Genomic DNA, 11,348 nt, shown 5'->3' on the forward strand with positions numbered 1-11,348 from the left:
CAACTACAGGGTGCAGTGATCATCTCGCTTCAGGCCAAAGGAGCCGGCGTTTGTCCACAGACAGCATTCCGGGTCATCTGGCCAGCATGACTAAACTCTTCTGGTGCAACGGAGCACTGTGACAGAAACCAGAGTGCACGGAAATGTCATTTACCTTCCCACCACAGTGGTACCTCTCTATCTACTTGCACTGGCATGCTTTCAAACTGCTAGGTTGGCAGGAGCTGGGACAGAGCAACGGGAGCTCACCCCGTTGTACAGATTCAAACTGCTGATAGGATTTATATGCTGCTTAATCATAAAAATGTCCAATCAGTTTATATATTATATACATTAAACCTATTGATAAAACCAGCTGTTAAAAGAAGTTGACCTAAAACTTTCAAAATATAAGTAAAACCACTAGTGTTACAAATAAAATTGCATGTTAAGATGCATGTCACAAACCTTGGTAGGCATGCCTAACCATAGCACTTTTTCAGCAGGTGCCAGAAACTATGCAGCTGTTATTATGAAATTATTTTGAATTGTCCTGTATCAGCATTTTAGACAGTGATGTATTTGCTCTTGGGTTCCTGGTCATGCTTTGGCGTGAACCACTTTGAGTGTAATGTGGGACAGCAGTATACAGCTAAAGTGCCAGTGACTAACTGCACAGGTGGGTGCAGTTCTTCTGAGAGCTTGGGCTGGCTCAGAAAAACTAGCTTGGGTAATTTATGAGTTAATGTGACGCTGAATCTACCGCAGTCACAGCCTGTTATAAACACAAACTGTCTACAGGATTGTGCCCTTACAGCACCCTTGCCCTTGCAATAGCCTAGCAAGCACAACAGTTAAATAGTTTAGCTACTGAACATCTCACAGTCCTCCAGTGGAATGGTGGCATTTCAGCCAATGCATGAGGTTTCCGGGCTTGTGTCCTTTTACTGTGACATCCCATGAAGAGATTTGCAAATATGCTGTTTGACAGATTGTTTTAAAAGAGGCCTGCATTGAGATGAGTGTTTCTGGAGTGCCGCACGGCACGAGTGGTTTCAGCCTCCCAGCTGTGCCCCTCGACAGATGGGGATGGCGGACGATGCATATGATGTGACAGCACAGTATTAAGTTGAAACCGCAATTACAGAACGGACTGGAGACGGAAACAAGGCCAGTGTCCATCTGATGGAAATCACACTAGATAAACATTTATAGTGAGAGGTCAATGAATTCCACTTTATTTTTGTTTTTTGAAACCACAAATACTCTAGCACTTGGAGGCCATCCCTCAAAGCTACTGGGAGCAGGACACTCCTGCCTTTTGCTTGCCGATCTTCCCTAGCTATGACGCAGAATGTCTCGAGAGATGTGCAGCCCAAATCAGCTAGCAGGGTGGTGAAAACAGGCCTCCTTTTCTTCCTTGGCCTCTCAGTGAATGAGAGCCAGGGAGCGTGGGTGGGGAGGTCTCCTGAAACGAGCAAGTATAGGGCCGAAAAACTGAAAGTTCAGTTTCGCAATGTACCCATATGCATGACATCCTCATGGAGCAGAGGGATATAAAAGCAAGACACCTGTTTGGTAATTCCTGGTTAAAGAATGTAGTGGGAGAGAAGGAAGCATTATCATTTACAGTGGTGGCTTTTCCCCAGAAAGACTGGTGGGTTGAAAGGCAGGGAGGCCAGTAGCAGGCAGAGTGAACTGATTTTAGTTTTACCCCCATCTTTCTCCATACTGAGTCCAACAACACTGAGGAGGAGGAGGAAATTGACAGCCAGGGATGCTGCCTGGACTGGTCAGTAAGAAGGCAGGCAGATGGGCGCTGTCTGAGGTAGACTAGGATTAGTGGGGCAGTGCCTCATTTGCCCTCATGGACCAGCCTCTGCTGCTGCCATCTACTGCTCCATGTATATATACAGGAAATAGTAAAGGTAAAGGGACCCCTGACCATTAGGCCCAGTTGTAACCGACTCTGGGGTTGCGGCGCTCATCTCGCTTTATTGGCCGAGGGAGCTGGTGTTAGTCCGCAGACAGCTTCCTGGTCATGTGGCCAGCATGACTAAGCCGCTTCTGGCGAACCAGAACAGCGCACGGAAACACCGTTTACCTTCCCACCAGAGCGGTAACTATTTATCTACTTGCACTTTGACGTGCTTTCGAACTGCTAGGTTGGCAGGAGCAGGGACTAAGCAATGGGAGCTCACCCTGTCGCGGGGATTCGAACCGCCAACCTTCTGATCTATACAGGAAATATAACACCACAAAAAGTCCGATCAGCCTGTGTTAAAATGGCTCCAAACTGGGATCTAAAAGAGATCTAAACTGAAACTTGTCTTCATGGCAATCCCTAATAAATTGTTTTCTTCTTTAAAAACTTCCACTGCGTTCTCAACGTGATGGCGTTTGTGCCGCCTTTCTATTCCCTTTCACAAGACTTACTGGCCTACTTGAAAGACAGTGCAAAACTTAAAACTTCAAGCTATTGTAAGGACTTTCCAGTCAGTTGCTCCTGAAGAGAATGCAAAACAGCAGCTCCCAACTCTGCTTCAGACGCAAAAGCTGCCCTGAGAATTTCGGGACTAAACCCTTGTGTTCCAAAGCTGAAGGTCACTTTATTGTTGAAACCCTTGAGCCTCCCCAAATGAAGTGCACAGGAGGTGATGATGAAATACAGAGCAGCTAAAGCTCCCGCTTTTCTATGAAGCTGTGTATATCCTGTCTTGCTTGTCGGTTGCAGCTGAAGGAGGAAAGGGCAGGGGCGGGAAGGACGGAGCCCCCCCTGCTGTTCCCGGTGGGGTTTCCACACTCAGTGACATCACTGTTTTGTCCCGATCTCGTTATCTGTTCTTGAGAAAAATACCTTTAGTATTCATGGATGCAAAAAACAAAACCCACCCCAAACCCCTCACCATCACACCATCATAAATATTCATAGTGCTATGCAACTGGGGGCATTCCATTTAACCTTCTGGCAAAAGTTCTTTGGAAAGGACAAAGGTTTGGAGGAAATTTGGCTAATGAGAACGGCACACAGGAAATGCAGTCAGGCTGCCCCACTGAAAACAAATGCCAGATAAGCTGTTTTAATAAATAAAAAAAGAAGTGGAGGAAGGGAAGTGCAACCGCAAGCACAAGGAACGTCTAGACACTCATTTGCTCTGCCTCTTTAGCCTTAAGTGGAAATAGCTTCCTAAGTTCCATCTCACTGCCATCCCCATTGCCTTACCACTAATGTAAGATGAAGGTCTAAAGCCAATGTAATGCCCTGAAGATGTCTTGTGTACTATTTTCCATCAGCCCCAGCCAGGACAGGATAGGATGATAGGAGTTGTAGGCCACAGTATTTGGAGGGCAGCACCTTGGCTACTTCTCTGTAGTGGGTAGCTTTCTGTATTCATGGAGGTTGCAGTGTGTTTCAGAGCCCTGGAAAAACCAGGCTTCTTAAACCCACAGGGGGCTGAACTACATGAGTCTCAGACCTTGATACCCAGATGCTGTTGGGCGATGCACACCTCTGCTTGCAGGTAATGTTTGCATGAGAGCAAAATGCCTGCATATGATTTAAGTCTTCATGAGAATGAGATAATGATAACAAGAGTCACACGACTGCAGCAAAAGGCAAAGGAGCTGCAGAAGTAGCCTGGAAGCAAAGTAGTCACGACACTAGCAAATCTGCATTTTGAAACCTGGATCTGCCTTGAGCCCATAGAGAAGTTATTTTTTCCTTGTTTTCTTTAACAGCAAAAGGATTACATTGCAGAGGCCCTCAGCCCCACATCTGAGTTCTTTAAAATGGGGCTCCCTGATCCTGAGGAGATGTTTCTTGGAAGCTGGGATTTACAGTGGAAAGAGTATGGGAAATTTTCTTTCTGTGCTTGTTTGGATAGGATCTGATATGTTGGAGTTGACAATATAAGTGTTCCCTGTCATTTTTTTTTATAATCTGGGATCTCTCATTCACACATGCAATTCAGCAGTTGACATTACCAGTGAATGAAGATGCTTCTGCAAAGCAATCTTATGCTGCCACAAACAAGTCAGTTTCTCACTCAATCAACACAACGTTTAAAAATCAGGCTGCAGAAGGGATCTGAACACTTCTGCCAATCCCACACAGAATGTTTTCCTCCTAGCCTCTTATTTAAATGGAGTGGGTGTTACACTTATTCGTAGGGGACTTAAAAGAGTCTCTGGGGAGAACAAATATACCAATGTACAGTCATCTTGCAATGCGGCATGTTTCCTTGGTATTAAAGACGGCATTTCTGATTGAATGAGGCCCATCTTTTGTCCTTCATAGTAGCCGACGAAAAGACTAGGATACAATGAGTGACTTGACAATGCCATGAACTTAATTGCCCCAGGGATCTCCCAGCAGGCTAAGTTCTTCCACAGTCAAAGCTGCACATTTGGGGACAGGATGCAAAGAAGGACGAGAATATTCTACTATATAGAGGAGCAGCTTCCATCTGCTGAAGCTTTCCTTACCTAGGTAGCTTCCCAAAGTTCTCCAGCCACCATAAAAGGTACTTGAGCCCCATTTTCATCTTCAAATTTAGTCCCTCTAGCTGGGGAGATGGACCAAACTATTTTGCAGTCCTCGTTTCATGTATTTTAGTACAGAACAAAGGGAGAAATCATTTTAGGGTTCATTCAACATCTTGTTATTGGTTGGGGGTTTTACCACTTGAGTTAGGAGCACAAGAAGCTGTCAGAACTTTAGTTCATCGGTCTTGCTATTCATACTGACTGGAAGAACCTATCCAGAATTTCAGTTCGGGGTCTTTCCCAGCCCCAGTGGGAGATGCCAGGGACAGAGGCTGGAATGTTCTGTGTGCAGGGCGGATGCACTGCTACTGACTCATGGTCCTTCCCAGCACTCTTGAGTTTGGGGACAGTTTTATTTTCATTGATCTAGTTCTTCTTCTCAAAATACTCTTTGAGGTACAGGAACTGTTTAGATAAGTTTGAGAAGGGTAGCCAACAGTGTATGTGGCACCTTAAAAGACTGATTCTTGCATAAGCATTTGGGATTTCCTTAGATACATGAGGTAAAATCCTAAAGTGGAATGTGTTTTGGGGTGGGTGTGTTAAACTTGGGAGCCATTCTGTCATACTTCTAATCAAAACTCAAATTTATTTAAGTAACCACTGCACAGAAATAACTTGCACTAAAACGATTGATCACTGTTGCTTTGCTAATTTAACATATGTAGTAGTGCAATCAAACAAACATTTTAGTCTCAACTGAGTCCTAAACCACTACTTCATTAAAAAAAATTAAATTGCTTAAAAATGTTTAAATAAGGCTTTAAAAAAAATGTGGCTATGTGCAAAGTGAAATTAAAAAATAGATCAAAGCAACAGCTTAGTTGCCCAAAAAATGTAATTTAATGTTGCCTTTTGTTTTAGTTTGTAAAATGAGTGACTGTTTAATTATAATAATGCTGGTGCTGCAACTGGTTTAAAGAATATAGATGCATTTCTCTCATTCACAACTGTACAAAAAGAGTGGTTCTTATGTACTTTGACTTTGCTTCCATTATACTGAAACACTGATTTGAAGGGCTTACACTGTGTCAAATATAACTGATTTTTTTTTAGAGTACTTGAGAAATACTAGGTATCAAGCTGACATAATAGTATTTAAAGGAGGCATAGCAAAGCTTCTGATAGCAATGTACAGAAGGCTTTTTCTTTTACTTTGAAAAAACCTCCATGTATTATAATTCTTATTATTTATTAGTATTAGTAGTTTATTTACTTATTTGATTTTTTTTACCTTTACCATGAGGTCCTAGGGCTGCTTGCTATTTAGAAATGCAATATTAAAATTAGATAAAACAAATTACAGTCAAGAGAACAGGGTGGGTCCTAATATATTTCTGTATGCATGCATCAGGTGTCAAAGGTGCATCTTCACCACAGTGTAAACTACACAATGAAAGTGCCAGACACACATACATGAGCAGTGAATTCCACAGCTTCCAGCAGGTTTGTGGAACCTTTGGTCCTCCAGGTGATTGTGAACAACAGCTCCCATCAGCCCCAGCATGCATGGCCAATGGCAAAGGATGATGGGAGCTGCAATTCAGCAACATCTGGAGGACCAAATGTTCCATACATCATATTGAATGCTCTTTTCTGGTCTGCCACCCCACAAATCTCTTGGTATAGCTAACCAAGAGAACGCTATCAGTTGAGCTTAGGTCAAGAAGGTCTGTAGGGAAGGAGGCAGTCTCTCAACTATTTCAGAGATTATCATAGCAACTATGAAAGTGACACGATGCATATGGTAACACACATTTTTAAATACCCATGCCCCATATACTTCTCAGAAACCTGAGTCAATCAAGATTCTTAACATACCGTACATACATGGATGTTTATAGGTATGTGTGCATGCAGGCCTTTTTCTATACTTCGTGTTTGCTGCGTACACACACACAGACACAGACCCACAGATATGTTCATTTAAAAATATTATTCTTTTAAATCACAGTAATTTACTCTGGTCTACATTTGGACCTTCCTGTTATTTTAAAATTCATAACCATGTAAAAACTTGTGCAGTGTTGCTCTTTGCAGCACTGCACAGTGTGATGATTAAAAAAATTAGGCTGGACATTGATAAAATTATTTACACACACACACACACACAGTAAGCAGTTTAATATCTGTACAATAGAGCACGCAGGGAAGAATGCTCACCCCAAGGTAGTTTTATGAATGTGTATGAAACAGCTTTGCAGAATACATAAAGTAAAATACATAGAAAGCATGGAAAATTATTTACTCAAGCATATTATTATTTTAAAACTCACCTTTTTCTTTTAGTTGAATAACATGAAACAGGAGATCTAATTGTAAACAGAATGAAGTCTTCATCATCAACCTCAGAAGGGGGTGTGTAAAAGTAGCCAGCATAGCCTTTTTATTACTGCAATAATGTACCTAGCTTGTTTCTTGTTTTTCCTCTTGTTTTCTTGTCAGAATTGACAGGCATTCTTGTGCAGGCAGGTGACAACCAGAACTCACTTGGATAATCATCACAGGAAAAACGGGATGTTATAAAGTGCATTATTGACTGCAGAAGTCGCCTGGCGTACAGTATTCCTCTGCAAAGATTATGAGTGACAGAATTAGAGACGGTACTTTCACAGGAGAAGAAAACAGATCGAGCTTCTTTTCGTGAAATGCCAATGAAGCTTTGATTTTTCTTACCAAATCATAAATGAAACTACAGTCCTAGTGCATTAAGTGCTAAAAACTGAAATACACTGTGCATATTATCATAACCAATAGTTGCAGTAATCAAAATGTCCAGACATCTGCATGCATAACTGGAAGATTGGTTTCTGCCAGTGCTTTGATTAGGGACATATCATTGGAAGAACCTCACAATAATACTCTACTTTTCTCCTTACAAGGCAAGTTGTGGTCATCTGAAGCTCTATTTTTTTAAGGCCTATATTACCTATAATAATAATAATAATAATAATAATTTATTATTTGTACCCCGCCCATCTGGCTGGGTTTCCCCAGCCACTCTGGGCGGCTTCCATAGAAACCAAAAATACACTAAAATATCACAGATTAAAAACTTCCCTGAACAGGGCTGCCTTAAGATGCCTTCTGAATGTCAGGTAGTTATTTATCGCTTTGACATCTGATGGGAGGGCGTTCCACAGGGCAGGCGCCACTACCGAGAAGGCCCTCTGCCTGGTTCCCTGTAGCTTTGCTTCTCGCAATGAGGGAACCGCCAGAAGGCCCTCGGCGCTGGACCTCAGCATCCGGGCAGAACGATGGGGGTGGAGACGCTCCTTCAGGTATACTGGGCCGAGGCCGTTTAGGGCTTTAAAGGTCAACACCAGCACTTTGAATTGTGCTCGGAAACGTACTGGGAGCCAATGTAGGTCTTTCAAGACCGGTGTTATATGGTCTCGGCGGCCGCCCCCAGTCACCAGTCTAGCTGCCGCATTCTGGATTAGTTGTAGTTTCCGAGTCACCTTCAAAGGTAGCCCCACGTAGAGCGCATTGCAGTAGTCCAAGCGGGAGATAACCAGAGCATGCACCACTCTGGCGAGACAGTCCGCGGGCAGGTAGGGTCTCAGCCTGCGTACCAGGTGGAGTTGGTAGACAGCTGCCCTGGACACAGAATTGACCTGCGCCTCCATGGACAGCTGTGAGTCCAAAATGACTCCCAGGCTGCGCACCTGGTCCTTCAGGGGCACAGTTACCCCATTCAGGACCAGGGAGTCCTCCACACCAGCCCGCCCCCTGTCCCCCAAAAACAGTACTTCTGTCTTGTCAGGATTCAACCTCAATCCATTAGCCGCCATCCATCCTCCAACTGCCTCCAGGCACTCACACAGGACCTTCACCGCCTTCACTGGTTCTGATTTGAAAGAGAGGTAGAGCTGGGTATCATCTGCATATTGATGGACACCCAGTCCAAACCCCCTGATGATCTCTCCCAGTGGCTTCATATAGATGTTAAAAAGCATGGGGGAGAGGACGGAACCCTGAGGCACCCCGCAAGTGAGGGCCCAGGGGTCTGAACACTCATCCCCCACCACCACTTTCTGAACACGGCCCAGGAGGAAGGAGCGAAACCACTGCATAACAGTGCCCCCAGCTCCCAGCCCCTCTAGACGGTCCAGAAGGATGTTATGGTCGATTGTATCAAAGGCCGCTGAGAGATCCAGCAGAACCAGGAAACAACTCTCACCTTTGTCCCTAGCTCGCCGGAGATCATCAACCAGCGCGACCAAGGCAGTTTCAGTCCCATGATGAGGCCTGAATCCTGATTGGAAGGGATCCAAATGGTCCGCATCCTCCAGGCGTGCCTGGAGTTGTTCAGCAACCACGCGCTCAATCACCTTGCCCAAGAATGGAAGATTTGAGACTGGGCGATAGTTGGCCATACTGGCCGGGTCTAAAGATGGTTTTTTAAGAAGCGGTTTAATGACCGCTTCTTTCAGCGGATCTGGGAATGTTCCCTCACAGAGGGAAGCATTCACCACCCCGCAGAGCCCATCGCCCAGCCCTTCCCGGCTTGCTTTTATTAGCCAGGATGGGCAAGGATCAAGGAGACAGGTGGTTGGTTTCACGCATCCAAGCAGCCTGTCCACATCCTCGGGGGTAACGGATTGAAATTGATTCCATGCAACTTGACCAGACAGAGCTCTAGCACTCTCCCGCCCCAGCCCTGCTCCCACGGTGGTGTCTAGCTCCTTCCGAATATGAGTGATTTTATCTGCAAAAAACTTTGCAAAATCGTTGCAGGAGATCTTGGGGTCTTTACAAGGCCCCGGTGGTAAAGGTGGTTCCGTTAAATTGCGAACCACCTGAAAGAGTCTCCTGCTACTATTTTCTGCAGATGCAATAGAGGCGGTGAAGAAAGTCTTCTTCGCCGTCGCTATCGCCACTTGGTAGGCTCGAAGTTGAGCTCTAACCTGTGTCCGGTCAGATTCGGAGTGAGTTTTTTGCCACCGACGCTCTAGCCGTCTCAGCGATTGTTTCATCGCCCTCAGCTCCGAAGAAAACCACGGGGCTGTCCGGGCTCCATGCAATCGGAGAGGGCGCTTCGGAGCCAGACAGTCGATAGCCCTGGTTAACTCCGCATTCCAGCGGGCCACCAGGGAATCAGCTGAAAGGCCATCAACATGGGATAAAGCATCCCCTACCACTCTCTGGAAACCATCTGGATCCATTAAGTGGCGGGGGCGGACCATCCGAATTGGTCCCACCTCCCTGCAGAGGGGAAGGGTCGCGGAGAAGTCCAGTTGCACCAGGAAGTGATCTGACCATGGCACTTCTTTTGTTTCACTTTTACTTAGTGTCAGATCACCCACGTCACTAGAGGTGAACACCAGGTCTAAGGCATGTCCATGACTATGAGTTGGGCCAAACTTATTCAGGGACAGCCCCATGGAGGCCATGCTTTCCACGAAGTCCCGAGCGGCCCCTTGTAAGGTCGTGTCGGCATGGATGTTAAAATCCCCTAGGACAACCAAACTAGGTGTCTCCAGGAGAAAATCCGCCACGACCTGAAGCAGCTCAGACAGGGAATCCTTGGTGCAGCGGGGAGGTCGGTACACCAAAAGGAATCCTGTACTGCCCCTATTGCCCAACTTCCAGAACATGCACTCAGAAAACTGGATCTTCCCAGTAGGACGCCTGGTGCAAGCTAGTGACTTCCTAAAAATCACTGCAACCCCCCCTCCCCGCCCACATGACCTGGGTTGCTGTGTGTAAGAGAAACCTGGTGGGCAAGCAGCGGCAAGGACAGGCCCATCTGCTTCCTCCAACCAGGTCTCCGTCACACATGCCAGGTCAAATCCTCCATCCACAATCAGGTCGTGGATGGCAGTGGTTTTATTCATCATTGACCTGGCATTACACAGCAACACCTTCAGGTCATGTAGGTTTCCCCTGTTGATTCCAGTATCCATCCGGTCAAGGCCAGACCCGGAGGCAGGGATAGTCTTCAGACAACGACTAAACCTGCCTCCTCGGTAATGACATGATCTGGTCTTAGCGTAACTCCGCCTCCTGCCCATGATCACCGAGATCGGATGTCCCAGTGCTTCCCCCCCTGTGGAACTTGTCCCAGCCATCGTGTTGGCTGGGGCCCCACTCCCAGGCAGCCCTGATCCCGCCCCTTAAAAACAAAACACAAACTATACAGAACCAATAAAACAACAACAACAAAAAAGAACAGAACAATTATACTAAAATTAATCCCCAACCAAATATCCATCCCACCCACCCCCAACAAAGGAAAAAAGGAAAAAAAGAAATAAAAATTTAAATTGCCACCGACTGCTTGAGGACATTTTAAAGCACATTAACCACCTGGAACAGGGAAGCAATGGCAGAACACTTCCCACCCTTCCCAAAAAGTTTGTTCCAAAAAGGGCCTGGGCCACGCCCCCTGGGCCAGTTGGAAAAGGCCCTGGAAGGGAGCAGGCCCTGCAGTCCTCACCCAGCCGATGGTCCGAGGCTTCCCCGCAGCAGGAGTCCCTTTATAGCTGGGAGAGAGGGCCTGGGCCACGCCCCCTGGGCCAGTTGGAAAAGGCCCTGGAATGGAGCAGGCCCTGCAGTCCTCACCCAGCCGATGGTCCCTAGGATTCTGGTTCCAGCACAATCTTTATCATCCATTAAGCACTAGCTCTTGCAAACACCAGTCCAAAAGGGGGAGCTACACATGGTATCATCATTCTTCCTCCTTATAAAAGTTATCTTAAACTGGCCACTTATATTCTGAGGAAAAAGCAACACCAGCTTCCTACTAAAAGAAAAATCACCCAATCCAAAGCTGGTATTTGCCCTGCAAAGCTGCTATTTGCAGTCCTAGGAGAAAAATA

Source organism: Podarcis raffonei, chromosome 11 (assembly GCF_027172205.1).
Source record: "Podarcis raffonei isolate rPodRaf1 chromosome 11, rPodRaf1.pri, whole genome shotgun sequence".
Lineage (NCBI taxonomy): Eukaryota > Metazoa > Chordata > Lepidosauria > Squamata > Lacertidae > Podarcis > Podarcis raffonei.